This window comes from Aythya fuligula, chromosome 3 (genome assembly GCF_009819795.1).
Source record: "Aythya fuligula isolate bAytFul2 chromosome 3, bAytFul2.pri, whole genome shotgun sequence".
NCBI lineage: Eukaryota > Metazoa > Chordata > Aves > Anseriformes > Anatidae > Aythya > Aythya fuligula.
Window position 1 is genome coordinate 9121398 of NC_045561.1, and position 15520 is coordinate 9136917.

The following is a 15520-nucleotide window of genomic DNA, read 5'->3' on the forward strand; positions in this document are numbered from 1 at the left end:
CTGTTAGACTCATGAGTCTTCTGTTGTGACTAAAGCTAAAAATGTGAAAGACTCCAAGTGTGTTCTCAACAAAGACAGCAATACTCTTGTAAAGCAGCTCTTCTCTTGGTGTGTTCGGATAGGTTTGGGCAATTTATTTGGAAATCTGTCCTGTTCTGCAACCCTTTTGAACTTACTGCTGCAAATGGTGGCTGTAGGATATAATCAGAATTCTGAACTTGTATGGGTGTAGATACTTTCACATGCAAAGCATGAGTTTCAAAATGTCAATCTCAAACACAGTTAATTTTTTTTTTTTTTTTTTTTTTTCTAATTTAGAGGACAGATTTCCTATGAACTAATTAGTAGTAAAATAGGATAGAAGTGGTATAAAGTGGCACAAGCCACAAGCACTATAATACAGAGATTTTCTGGGAGATGGTGTCTTCTACTTTGGCACGCTGTCTTGAGGAAACAGGTAGATCAGTATGTATTTATGCACAATGCTGTTAATTAAAAGGGAATTGAAGGACGTTTCCATTACATGATTTTCCTCTTAAGCTTCTCAATTACCGTTTTTCTTTTAAAAGGTTAATTTCTGAAAAGGATCATAATTCAGCGTCCAGTGAAGTACACAGCTTTCATTGGTAAATGTTTAAATAAGAATAATGCAAGGATATTAGCTAAGAGTAACTGAGGTAGCCATCTGTCTGGTATAATTAATTATTATACAGGTAGCTGGCATTTCTGATAAGCCAGTTTATATACATGTGACAAATGCAACTCTGTAAATGCTTTAGGCTTGTATGGATATTCTGGTGACAAAGCCTGTGTTTGTGGCATTTCCAATGCAAAGAAAACAACCCCTGCAAATGGAGGAGCGTCACCATGGTCCTGTTACTGACTCTTGGCCTTAGTAGAAAGAGGCTTGAAATACACGAGCATGAATGCCAAGTATTTTTATCTATCACTGAAGTGTTCCTAGGAACATCTGAACTTCAGGATATGCATTTAATTTTACACATCTCAAATATGAAATGACAAAACAGTCTGTGTGCATGAACGGATGTGAGCCTTAGTTTGTAGAATGGGTCTGAAAAGGCCTGAAAATCTAGGAAAATATCCGGGCAATTTCTAGGCCCGTTGCTTTATGTGTGGAATACGGTGCAGAAATGCCAATTCTGCACTGGTTAATGCAAATGTACAGCATTGCTATTATAAGTTACCGGTACTAAGTATTAATGAACTTAAGGTAATTAAAGAGAGCATTAAGGTACATGTGACACCTCCCTGCTCTATCTTGGTTTTGCTACTGCAAGTACATTAAAGCTTAAAACTGCTGCTTCTGAGAATGTTTTTAACCAATGCAATGAGAAAAATATGTAAAAATCTTAATTTATGTTACAGATCTGTATGTCGTTGGACTAACCAGAGGCTGATCAATGATGTCAAACTTAGATGGGTTTATGTTCAAGTTTCAAATTAAAAGTTTAAATAGTATTTACTTTTTAAAGTTACATCTGTGTTTTGATACGTGCATTTAATATGTTAGCTGCTGGTCTTTGGACTTTTCTTGCTTTCTAGTCTTTGCCATAATAAAGCGATGATATTGCTAAGAGTACGAGAAGTTAGCAGCTATGACTAGAATTTGATAGAAGGTCACTTGGGGAATTTTCTAAGCTTACCAAAGGAAACCTAGAAAAATGAAAATGCAACTCAAGATTTTAAGCCACACTAGTGTTAGCATTAAATAACTGCATTTAAATAAACAGCACTTGGGGGCTTCCATGGAAGCTGTGTGCATGACCTAATTTGGAGGTCATTAGATGGTCATCGATTCAATCTACTTTGAAGTCAGTGGGAGAATTTCCACTGACATTAAAGAACTTTGGTCCTTGAATAAGTGTGGCTTCATTGAACTGCTGCAGTTGGACATGAAAAGTAAATTATTCAGTTATCAAATCTATGGCTTGGGACTTCATAGTAGGTGGCTGGCCCACTACTCAAAGTGTTTTTTTCAGCCTGAATTATCTTCTTATTTGCATCTTTAAGTTGCTAATGAGAGAGCCTTTCCCCTCTCCCCCACACCTGTGCTTCTCAGAAAAATATTGCAGGGAGAAAACTCCAAGTCATTAATTGTCACAGCCATGTAAAGAGATTTTTACCAGAACTAAAAAGAAGTTAGACTGTAGAAACTGTCCCCAGCCGTGTGAAGTTGCTGCAGATCTGTTCCTAGAAAATAGCTCTTGATCTTCCTCGAAGACAGTAAAACAGCTTACGGCGACTACAAACAAACGAGGAATCTTACTAGAAATTTAATTCCCATTGTTATAAACGTTTGTCATGAATTGGGAAGTCAACATATCACTGGTGTTCATTTCTATTCCTTCAGTATTTTTATTATTGGAGAACTACATCCTCAAGAGTGAATGTTTTATGTCATCCTAATTTCTCCTGGTCGTAAAAATCAATACTAGCATAAAGCCTTGTCAAAAAGTATTAATGTTACAGTTTCATTGGAAATCTCCTCAGAACATAGTTATCTGGAATGATAAAAGCTGAAGAAGGATCAAATTACCTTGGAAACTTAACTACACAAATAAACTAAATTCTTAAGTATAACTTTCTGAATTCTTCAGGATTAAGAATTTCCTTGGAATTAAGAGGGAGACCAAATTCTATTCTTTAAACTGTGGGGCTGGGACCATTAAAAATGTAAAGAAAAATCTTGGTTTTCATAGTAAATATCATGGGCCAAGGGTTGATGAGGATTTGGTTCTGCAACCCCAGAAGAGTTGTGGTTGACCTGGATGAAGGCTTCTGTCAGCTGCTGACCAGCTGCTTTAGAGAGCTGAGGTGTAAGGGAACAACAGCACACCATTTTTATGTAAATTGGAAGTTGAAAAAAATTAACTTCAGCTGAACATTTTAGTGATATCCAAATCAGAATATAATTGGAGAAGTGATCATGAGACTTTGCAGAGATGTTCTACTTCTTCAGCAAAGTAAGTCTGGCAAACTTAAAGCCAAAGATACTTTCCAATTTAGAGACAAAATAATTTAAATTGGTTGCAGCCCAAATGTGGACAGGTTATGCCTTTGTCATAATGTACAGATCTGAAAATGGGCATTTGTTAAAAAAAAACACTGCACATGCACATTTCTTAAAAGTTTAATTGGCAGTGATTAAAAAAAAAAAAAGGCTACAGCAATTTAAGGGAAAGAATATATAAAGTAAATAATGTGATTTGTCATTTTAGAATTAGCTGTCACGTATTAGGAAAAAATGCATTAAGGTTCTGCACTGTGACACCATCATTTTTCTTTTTGCTTGTTTGCTTTGAGTGCTAATACCTCGCATTGAGTTCCAGAGTATCTATATGAATGCTTTTGTCTTGCAGATCACTCTTATCATCCTCAGCATTTGTGTTTCTCTTTTTTTCCACTTCTGCTTTCCAATATGATGCGTTCGTAATATTTTACTGATAGATCTAATAACTTGCCTTTTTGCTGACTTTTAACCTTCCCTTTAGGAGAAGATTACAGACCTATGGAATACTTAGTGCTGGTGATCTAAGAAGCAGACCTTGAATGGCTCAGTTTTCATCAGCTGTACCAAAGGGAAAAGAGAGAAGGCTTGTTTTTACTACTAAGCTGAGTGAATATGGCGTGGAAATCTTGTAATGGCAAGGTATCAATTTTGTAAAGTGATATATTTCAGAGGGGATACTAAATTTGACTGTGAATAAAAAGCTTTATAAATGGAACATTTAAGAGGCTATCTTTTACTTTTCAGTGTAGGGTTGCCTTGAAATGCATCATTTCAATTTGGCAGTCCCAGCAAATGGATGGAAGCAATTCAGTATGATAATTCAGTATTGCCAAGAGGCTTCTTCTCTGTCTAGTGTGGACACATTCCATGGAGGAATTTAAAGCCTATATTAAGTTATAGAAAATGGGTCTCACTCTGTTCCAGCTTTACACCAAGACAATCTTGACTTCTAAGGTACCTAGAGTGGCCATCTGTAGGGTACATCAACAAAATCACTTTCAAGGTAAGGATCACCTGAAATTCGTGAAACATCTTGCACAACAATGATTCAGAATAGGCAGAAAAAGAAATAGAGTCTAGCTGGGCTTCCAAATGAACTCTTATAAAGTAGCAACTCTAAGGGCAAATTTTAGCAGTGTTTTACCAGCACAGTCTGTTAAAGTAAATGAGCAGTTGCTGAGTTACACAAGTAAACTTGCCTGGAAAGCAGTAGTATTTGATATCCTCTCATTTGATATGAATGATCGTTTTCATGAAGATGTTTCAGATTTTATTTTCTTCTGTCTTCTAGAATGTTTATTTTTTCTTCATCATTTCAGTGGTTTTGGCTTTGTGGGAACAAATTTATTGTTGTTTGAAGGCACAAAGTTACCGTCCCTATTATTAAAAGGTGAGAAGGAGAGATGCCTAGTAACAAACGTCATTAAGCTGGACAGCATAAACAGTCTTTTTAATTTGTTGCCCTGGGCTAACAAACCTACTCCCCAACTTGAACACAAGACCAAACATGTTTTCTCGTGCAATGTTTCCATGGAGAGAACATTTCCTCAAGGCAGTAAATCTCACGAGGTGCTGCTGTCTGTGTATGTACACAGTACACATCCACCTGCATGTTACGCATCTCCTGAATGGCAAACAGGTCTCTCAGCATGTATCAGAATCCAAAGTGTGTATTATTAATGAAATGTTACTGTTGGTGATTGTGTGTAACATCATAGGCTCTATTCCTTTAAGTCACCTCAACTCGATTAAGTTAGAGTCAGAGCAGTAAAAATCCAGCAGAAAAGCACAGAATTTGGTTTTATGTAGGTATGCATGTCTGTATGTATTGTATAGCAAAAACAGCACTAAAATCTAGCTGATTTTAAGTCTCTGATTTCCAGTGAAGTTTGTCTGTTAGTTAAAGGCTGCTTCCTTGATGCAGACAGAGTTTGTTAAGCTTTGTTTGTCTTTTATTATGTAGAGGGGCTTACCACTCCTACTTACGCAGAGTGCCTCAACTCCGTATTATAATGACCCGTTCCCAGACTTATATAATTTAGCCAGCTTTAAGCTATTTGTATTGTTTGGTCTCTGTCATGGCTGTTTTGTGTGCCTTTTTTTTTTTTTTTTCTTTTTTTTCATTTTTTTTCCTGGAAAGGTTGAACAGTTACTCTTACAGTTGTGCTCAAAAACGTGGTTATTTAAGTATAGGTTGCATTGCCAATGTTAGCTAAAACTTCTGTGTTTTTCTCCAGGCTGTAACTTTATTTCCTTGAGGTAAAAAAATAAATAAATAAAATTGTCAGGAGGTTAAAGAGAAAAGTTATCCCAGTGAAAATCTATCCAGATTAGGGCTCTAGAGAAACCTCAGAAAATGACATAGTAGAAATTGGCTCTAAATTTGCATGTGTTCCAGCTTTCCCATGCATGGTCATTGGCATTAATGAGCCCCCAGCACAGTTTTGAGGCCACAAACAGCTTTGAGAAGAATATGGGCTCTACAGTTAAATTCCAATTTATCTCATATAATGACAGGGCTCTGTAACATCCTGTATTTGCAGAACTGCAGATCTTGAACAACTCCGCAACAGCACTGTGTTAATGTAGCTTTATTCAGATTTCAAAACGAAATCATGTAGACAAATGATGCTTTCCTATGCATCTGTTTAATTTACATTAAGATCACACTGGAGTTCGTATCAATTTAACTAAATGGAATTCATTCGCACGTCACCTTCCTAAGATATAACTCCAGTGAAAGTGTACTTCTTTTCAAAGTTTAACTATGATAAATGTATTAAAAATCTGAAACATGAGTATTCTGTCACAACTTGAAAAATAACAAAAAGAAACTTTACTGTTGTTAGACTTTTTTTTTAAAAAAAAAAAAAAAAAAAAGACTTTTTTTTTTAAAAAAGACTGTGAAGCCAATCCAGGTTTGAGCTGGTAAAATGGAGACTGAACTCTGGTCCATTTAATTTATTTTTTTTGGTGGTGGTGCTTTTCATTTTTTACAGGCACTCTTTTACAAGACGCTGAGGTCACTAAAGACTAAGAAATCAACCTCATCCCTTAAATACAGGATTACACAAAGGAATTTTGGCAGATGAGTCATTTCTGGGCATAGGTGAATATTTCTAGATTCCTTATAGTGATTTCTAGATTCCTTATGGTGATTTTTTTTTCTTCCTGAAACCAGGACAAACTACCCAGATTGTGATTTGGCCCACTTAAAAGTTTAACAAGAACACAACAAGCTTGGAAAAAGTTTTTCTTTTTGCCTCCTGCTATCCAGGTGAGGTTGTACTAGCAGATAAAAAGTAAGGACCAGATTTTGCCCTCAGATTTGTTTGCACAGGTTTTCAAAAGGCAAAGAGGCTAGATTTTGCCATTAGCTCCAGTGACTTCTGAACTGTAGTCTTCTAACCTCATGGAACTTTCAATCTGTGAGCAAAAAGCCAAGATACAACTGAGCCAAGCCTTAAGTTAATGCACAGTGGTAAATTCATCTCTGTCCAAAAAGAATTTGAGGTTCAAAGTCATTTAAGACAAGGCCTGTACTGCATAGACTGCTGGCCTCAGAAACCTCAGTGGCTACTAGTTCAGCTGGCAAAGATTAGCAATGATTTCCTCTATTCAAGCATCTCAGCCGAAGACCAACCAACATAAAACAAAAAAGAGCTGATTCTCAGCTGGTGTTAACTGGAGTGTCTTTGCTGGCACTGTGTGTGTTAACACATCTGTGGGCCCCATGTTCTAAAGCTATCTGAGCATTTCTTTGTGACGTAACTGAAGAATGCATCTTAAAATTAGGTTTTGGAAGACATCTGGAAAATGAACCAGATAACCATAAGCTTAGAAGTTGGCCATTTTTCCACTTTTAGTGAATCTGAGACTTTTAGTAGGTTAGCTTATTTGTATACATTAAAGAGACAGACATTTTTCAGTTTGATTACACCACAACAGTGTGCAAATCCTTTTGTTTAATTACCTTTGTGGTTAAAGGCCATTTCATCTCTTTTTCAGTCTTTCGTCTGCTTTCAACATAATTCAACTGGGTGTCTCTCCTGTCTCTTAGCTTTGAATGAAAGAAATACTGCCAGAAATTCTTCAGGACTTCTCACAAGTTTGGGTTCCTTGGGCACATCTGTGTGGTATTACCTAAATGACGGTAATTGCAACAAAAACAAGATCTATTAAAACAGAGAAAACATCTTATAGTATGTTAAATCAGTTTAAATTAAAAGGAAAGGTGAACAGTGTATATATCCCTTGAAACCAACATACACTTTGATTCCTTTGTAGCACCTGCACAGAAATGTCTCTGAGCTCTCTCCACTAGGCCCCTCCAGCAGGGGCTGCAGCCCTAGACACAAACTACCCATCTGCACATAAAGCAACAAAACAAGTTTCTTCCTTACTCCTCTTCACCTATCTCAACAAAAAGAAGCTGACTCATCAGTGTTGTAATACTATAGACAGATTTTATCTTTCATGGAATATAATCCCCAGTGGTATCTGCTTTGCCATCAGCTATCTTGTTTAAATACATAGGCGTATCGTGCATGGTTCAGGCAAACACAACAGGCAGATTAAATGGTTCACTGAAAAAAAAGAACCAGCACTTTTTTTTTTTTCCTATTAGTGTAACAAATTCCCAGTTGAGCAATCACCACAGCGCTCGAGGGAGGCCATTTCCACGTGCCCCACATGCCCTGTCCCCAGTACAGGGCCCCCTGAGGGATGCCCCCCTCGCCGCCATGTTGTGGTCAGCCAGCGCCCAGCCCGGGACCTAAAATGGCGGCCAGGAGTTACCTCACGGCAGCGCGGCTGGGAGGCGCTGTTTGCTTTCTGGTGCGTGTCGCCCTGTCCTTCGGTCCCTCTACAGGAAAAAAAAATGAGGATTTTTTCCCCTTTACGCCTTTTATACCCACAAAGCGTCCGCGTGTCATCCAGCGGAGGAGAGCAATTCTGCGGGTACGCGAAGTGAGGGACTGTTAGGGAGGAAACATTGTATGCTAAACAGGCCCTTCCTTATGGCTTTCATTCGAGATGTTTTGTGGAGATAGCGTGTGCTTGTTACGTCCCCGCTCCTCATTTTCTATTTACCGGTGCCTGTGTCCCCAGCATGTGCTCGCAGTTGCTTTCGACGGAGGCGGCAGCGTGGCCAAGATGGCGGCGGGCGCCGCTTCCCTCCCCTCACAGGCAGCCCGGGGGAGGCTGAGGTAAAAATGGGGAGAGGAGAGCGGGAAAGGAAAGCGCAGCGAGCCGAGGCCTTTGGCACATGTGCTTTGGCTCCTCGTGAAAATTTTAGCCGTGATGATTCTTTTCCACTTGGTGGCAGCAAAGGAGCATCAAACAGTCCTGAGGCAGCGCCGAGAAGCGCTTTTTTTTTTTTTTTTTTTTTTTTTTTTAAAGCCGTAGAAATCCGATCCTGACGTTCAGGGACAAAAAAAGAAAAAAAAAAATCCAACTCCCACCAAACTCTTTATTTAATACTACAGAAATATTGCTTATCTAAGACAACTAAAGCTTCTGCTCCACCCATCAGGTAGTCGTAGTTAAAAATGCAGCTTTTAAAATTTATTTCTTTTTAACAAGGCTGTATAGTAGACTGCACAGTGTCTTTTAACTTTGGCAGATTTTAGCAGCTTTTTATGAGCAAACAGTTAAATTTCCATATGCCCTGCTTAGTTTCTCTCTGATTTCTTGGAGAGGCTTTAAAAACTGTATATGTGTGTGTATATATGTAATGTAATCTAATCTTTGCATGATTGAAAAAATAATACATTGATTTTTAAATTCAGTTGAGTTTATAGACCTGTTTCTTCTCTCACTTACACCTGTTTTATACTCATAGAAGGCTGTTAACACTGATGGGTTTGTTTCTAATTTATCCTGGCGTAAGCAAGAAGCAGATCAGGTCCTTATTCTTCCCCTCAGGATCCTGATATATTGCAAATATTGACTGGAAAAAGGCAGCATTTCTCAACTGCAGGCTGGAAAAAAGGACCTCAGCTGCTGAAATAAGCCTTCCTCTGTGGACTCCAAAGGGCGATTTGCTCTTCTTTGGGAATGAAGTGATGCAGATTTACCAGAAAGGCTAAGCATGTGTTGACTTGTCTTCCCTGGTTCATGCCTATCAGTCCATGGTGTGTCATGCCAGGTGTGTTGTTTGAGGTGAGCACATCTGTGCAGTGCCCCATCCAGATAAGAGCTGTGTCCCTCCCTGTAGGAAGGAAAAGATAGTCAAGGGCTACAGCCTTGGCCAGCAAAAGTGGATGTTCCTCCGGTACTGGAATGATGCTGGTTTTCACCAGCACAGATCAGTAGTCCCAAACACATACTTTTCTTTATACATCAATTTGGGAAACTTTTTGAGGCAAGATCCGATTCTCACTGTTACTCTCTGCTTAGCATCTGTTCACTGATGATTTTTATGCCTCTGCTTAGACTAGCAAATGAACACGTCATAGGTCTAAGAAACTTACCTTTTAAGTGTTGAATCTTGCTTACGTTTATCTCTGTAAATCTTGGATAGCCCTACTGACTCCTGTGGATTTACACCATTAAAATAATATGACATTAGTAAAGACTTATTTAAGGGCTTCCTTAGACCTGAGGTTTGATTCTGCTTTGGCTCTAATGAAATAACCAGCATTAAGTGGTCGTGAAATCCCAGTGGGGGCAATAGACCCTGTGTTCTGTTTTACATTCCTTGAACAAAACTTCTGGTGATTCACCCCTCCGGCCCCAGTTTCCCCCCTGAATTTAGGAGGAATGCAAAGTCAAGTCCTTTAGCTTCAGTCACAGCCCATTGACACATGTAGTTACTTGCACATTGGTCATTCCTTTTTTCTCTCCAGAGTTTCAGTGGTGTGAGTCTCTTTGAAGGTTTTGCTCCTGAATCAACCCATTGGTATAATATTACACTGGCTGGGTCCCAAGATGAATTCCCTGTTTGCACCTCACAGTGTGAGTGCAAAATGCTCAGCTCCCAGAAGAAACCCAGTAGAGAATGAATACTAGTTGCCAAAGTCTTTAGCTCTTTTTTCATTTTTTATTTTTTAAGAGGGAAAACAGATTATTATACACATCCACTGAGGAAAAAGGTGTTTTTTTTTTAACCCTGCCTCAGTTCCTCCCTTCTGTTTTTCTTCATAAACAATGTGTCTATACCTGTGCTGCCTCCTAAAACACTTCTGAGTAATGCAGGAGGAGCATCAGTGTAAAAATGAAAGGAATAATAGGACACGACATTAAGTCCTCTGCTAAAAAAATTGTTAAAATGGTTAAAAAAAAAAAAATCTTGTCAACATCTTTAAAGCTAGTTAGGCTTGTTGGCCCCAAGAAAGCTGTTACAGAGTTGTATTTCTGTATTGAAGTTGTTGGTATAATAACCACTTTCTTATTTCAAGTCAAAAGGTACCTATGAGCAACTTAAAGCCATTTGTTCATGTGTCATAGTCCTGGTTTAATTTAAATAGGAAGCCACTCTTGCTCGCATTGGAGTGAAATTTGATTTATTGCAATCTTTCCTATTCTTGGCTTTGCTCTGTGATGGAGGCACCAGGACTAACACTGGTAGAAACCTGTCTGTAGGTGCTGAAAATACCATTTTACCACACTTGCCATCAGGACCCAAGCAGAGTTCTCAGTGACTTCAGCATCGTTTTTGCTACCAGAGCTTTCAAAGTCACTCTGTATCTTAGCTCTGGAGCGCGTGCCTTGAATGCAGAGCTTCATGAAGCTTTCTCTTGTAGTGGGTGCTGTTTTCATGTAGTAGAAGAAGCCATTGGACTTGTCAAGCTCGGTGAAAAGGCCTAAAACTTCAGTTTGGGCCCATCATCCTGAGTGATTGGAAGAAAGGGAAAATTAAAGAACAAAACTTCTGAACGAGGCAAATAGCCAAAGGGGAATAAATATCAGTTTGCCATCTCATCAGTGTTACAAAGTGAGATGTTGCAATGTTACCTACAGGTGCAGAGGCCTAACCCTCCTAACTCTCCCCACAAACCCTCCTGATACCACAGCAAACAACCCTCCTGGGCTTGGATTCCAGCCAGTGGCATGTGTTACAGAGAAAATCCAATGGAAAAAAAGAAAGATTAACTCTTTTGGCTCCGTTTCCTTGAAAGGGCAGGTAGGTTCAGCTCTGTCCTGTGCAGATAAGTCCCCCCAGCCCTGCGGTGCCCTAGCAACATCCAGTTGGCAGAACACTTTGCCACTGGGGAATTGATTGTTGTTTTTTCCACAGTCCCTATGAAGCCGTTGTTGCTATTGCTGTCTGCAGCAGGCACATGGAAACTTTTCTTTTTTTTTTTTTTCTTCAAATTTTACTAAATTAAATCCATTAAGGCAAGATTGGCAGCAACAGTAGAAGTGATATCATTTTGATTACAAGTTTATTATGCTTTGATGACGGATGAGTCAAGGAAACAGACATTTTTCATGACAATGCCAGGTTAAATGGCTGGTTGTAGCTAAATATAATTTTCCAGCTGTCTTCGGTGGTTATGGTAGAAAGGCCTCTTAAGTTTGAAGCCGTAAGTTCTGCTCCTCTCACTGCTGACTGAAGGAGCATTATGTCGAATTATGCCAGTCACAGATGTGGACCCTCACATGTGAGGCAGTGTTTGCAGATGAACCGTTTTAAATAGTTTTTCTGCAGCATTTTAACCAAGTTTTAGCTTAAAAGCGGTGCTTAAGAAGCCCAGACCTTCTAGTCTCAAGGACAAGGCATCTCCTTACACCTACAGCAGAAGAAAGCATTCTTACTGTGTTCCCTTGTCCTGGGAGCCACACAGTTGCCCGAGGGGAGGATGAGAAGGACTGGGGTTAGATGTGAGGGGGGAGGAAATGATGGTTTATGCCAGGGGTGGCCTTTCTGTGATGGCAGCTTCTCAGTTACTGGGATTGTGGCAAAGCAATTCTAAACTTTTGTTTTAATGAGAGATTTCAAGCAAGGAAATCCAGGCTTTATCATTGTGTTGGCTGGTGTAGCCAAGGCATGGGTTTTACTTAGTGATACGTGTCTCATTTACGCTGCGCTTCTTAATTTCTGTAATCTGAGTGGTGCACATTACAACACCTCTCCTTTACTGTGCACAAATTAGAGGCGCTTCCTTTTTGAGGGAATGAGAGCTGTTTGGCCCTGCTTCAGCTTTGTTCAAGGACTGTCAAAACATCTGTCAGAAAAAGGTGTGAGAGCAGGTAATGCTTGCTTGCTGGTAGACCACCTAGAGTTGCCTTGCAGGTGTTACTGCTGCTTGCCTAACCTGGCCTTCTGTCATGTCAGTGGATGTTTTTTCCTCCTCTGAGGGGATGTCTTCTCCCTAGCAGCCACCAGACCGTCAGGGGACTTCTGTGTCTGGCTGAGAGCTGTGGAGCAGCCCTTAGTGGCACTCTGCTGACATTTTGTTTCTGCTCTTCAGATGCATGGTACTGCACTGGGCTCCAGTTGTGATTTAAAAAATGACAGTAACCCCGTTCCTGTTCTGCTGATTTTGGTTGCAGAAGTCTGAGCAGTGAAAGTGTTTCTCCTATTGATACATTGGGGGGGTTTGTTTTCTGCACTGACACAGGTGAGGATGGATGGTCACCAAAGCCATGTCTTGAAACAGGCTATTGTGTTGCCCTAAGCTCGAAGGCTGTGCTTTTCTGCTGTGCAAATGACAGAACAGTTATCTAATAGTTAATTTAATTGGCTGCCCAAAGTGAGCAAATCAGCTTCGTCCTGCCATTCACAGAAGGGACGAGTTGGCTGGGTTGAGCCATTCCAATCCACTTTGTATCGGTATGTCGTAAGAGAAAACACTGCACTTCAGATAAATCTTCCAGTGTTATCCTCGTGCAGATGCTTTATTCCTCTTCTTTCTTTTCTTCTGTTTCCCTTTGCTTTTTTTAACAGCTACAAACCCATGATCCTAATGAGAAAAGGTAAACGTGGATGATGTTTCTGGGGCCTGGGGGTGAAGGCCAGCACTGCTGTTGTCAAGTAATGTCACTAGAGATTAGAGATGAGGTGAAGAGGTTTGGCCAGAGCTCAATGACTCCTGCATGTCAAGGTGGGGAACCCCACGATGGAGTTGGTATTCAGTTTCCCTGAGAAAACTGTATTGCAGATGAGAAGTCCCTGGGCTTCTCCAGATTTCTCTCCAGATTAAAGCAATTCTTGCTTTTCTGTAAAGGCTGACCATGTTTTGTGGGCTCGCTTTCAGAGGCTGTTGCCTAAAGATCACAAATAATGTTGTAATACTAACAGGGAGATTAAAAAGAAGAGAGTAAAGAATTAGCCAAGAAACACAAAGGAACAGAACACATAGCCACTACTTCTCCTCAGTATTTACCCTGGAGTGTTCCCCTCAGAGATCATCCTATAATGTCAGTTCTGTTTACTCCTTGAGTAAATGTCTGGTGTCACTTTAATAAATCAGATGAACTCTGCTCAGAGAGAGATGAAGCCTGTCATTTGATCATTAAGATTATTTACTGTAGGGTATGTAGCTGAAATACAATAGAAATCTAGACACATACAGACGTAACCTCCCAAGCAGGAAAAATGAAGGGATGAATCCTGCCACAGTAAGTTTCAGTGTATCAGGGTGCTGACACAAATCAGTCAGTACCTGGTTCAGATCATCCTGGTGCTGTTAGATTCAGCAGCTTCTGGATCAATCCAAAATAGTATTCCCTGTTCTAAGTGGATCAACACAATAGACAGGGCGAATTATTACAGGCCAGCTGGACATGAGAGGCTTCTTTCAGGTGTTTCTGCTGGACTGAACGCTATGGGATGGGACTTTTGGGGCATGCTTACAGTAGCCAAGCTGTGCATTTACCCGTGGGGTTTTCTTTCCTTAGAGAACAGCAGCATGGGGTTGCCACACTCCCACCTGAGGTTCTTTATCTCTCTTCATGGGTGCTTTGCATGTTGTTGAGCTCATTTGCATTTTTGTGATTGAAGTGCTCCTAATAGGTAGGTCCCCAGCTGGCTCCAGAGGCTGTAGCTCTGAAAATGGACTGCAGCAGTAGGAAGAACAATGTTAATCGGTGCATTTTTTGTGTGCGTGTACTGTTTGCTTTCAAACTAGACATAATTTTTCAGTACACTAATAAATGTAGCCAGTCTGATTCCTCGAGAAGCCAGCAAACACTGACAGAGATCTGGCAGCTCTAAGATTTTCCAGTTCTTGCTGCTTAATCCCTATTGAACTCCTCCATGGCTGAGCAAGGCTCAGAGCAAGAAGGTGGCTCTGGCATCTAGAAGTGTAACGAGATGGTGTAGAGGGCCAGCCCTGATCCTGAGGGAGGATGTGCAGGTGTTCCCTCTGTGATCTGTATGAGCTGGGATCTGTGTGCACCCTGGTGTTGTTCAGAGGTTACAGTTTAACTCTGGTGTGGAGACTGATGGACCGGTCACACGGAGAGCAAGGCTGTCGCTCCGTCTGCAGCTCTCCTGGCCGGGCAGAAGGGGGACTTGCCTGTTTATGGCAAATGTTTCTCCCCCCGTGCTAGGAATAGCACAGGACTTTCCCCCTGTGTTTCTGAGGTCCTCTGAAACAGCCTGGAGAAGCAACCAGAGAGCTGGGGCAAATGCTGTCCTGCTCCCAACATTTTTCTGAGGCCACTGGGACGCAGCTAATGCCCTTGGGGGCTGAATTACCCCGCGGATCTGTTGCCCACAGCACCTCACACACTAGTGGGATCCAGTTGCAGGCCTTAGCTGTATTCAGTTTCACATGGAAGCCGTGTTGTCTAAAGTCTTGAGCCCTGGTGTAGCAGAGCTGTTGAAAATGTGCTTAGCTTTATCCATGTGAGTAATCCCCACCTCTCCTTCCTCGGCTGCAGAGAGAAGTGCTGCTACTGCAGGGAACAGAAGTCACGGTGAGCAAAGCGCTGGCGTGTGCTGTGCAGAGAGCTGTTTTGTGAGCCCTGCTCTATCAGCAGCACGGATTGGTGTCCTAATACATCTGTAAGGTGTGTGATTGAAGTAGGGTTTGGTTGCTGCAACCAAGGTAAGGGAGGGTGGGGAGAAGCGAATCCTTCTATTTGGAAAGAAAGCAGCCGAGGTGTTATATCCTGTGTTCTTCTGTTGACATTTCATGTTTGTAAAACCTCGCAGGTTGATTTGTTGATCCCATGAAATCATCAAGGGAATGAGATTAAAATACCTGGAAAGATTGTTTGACACGAAAGCGGGCTGTGGGAAATGTGCTGGACCACTCTGCTAGGCACTCGAAACAGTAAAGAATTAAATAAGTAAAAGAGGGAGAAAGGGAGGTAGGGAAGTGACACAGCAAGCAGTGGGAAATACCATTCTAAATTTGTGTGGCCTAGGATCCCTAATGATAGGCTTTTATCCCATTACAGCTAATTGACACAGAACTTTATCATTAACAAATTGAGAAGTATTTACTCCCTGAAATATTTGGGACATTATACCGACTTTCTTTTCATGATGGGCTGTTGAAAGGACCATAATGGCCCGGCTCACATGTAGCCTGG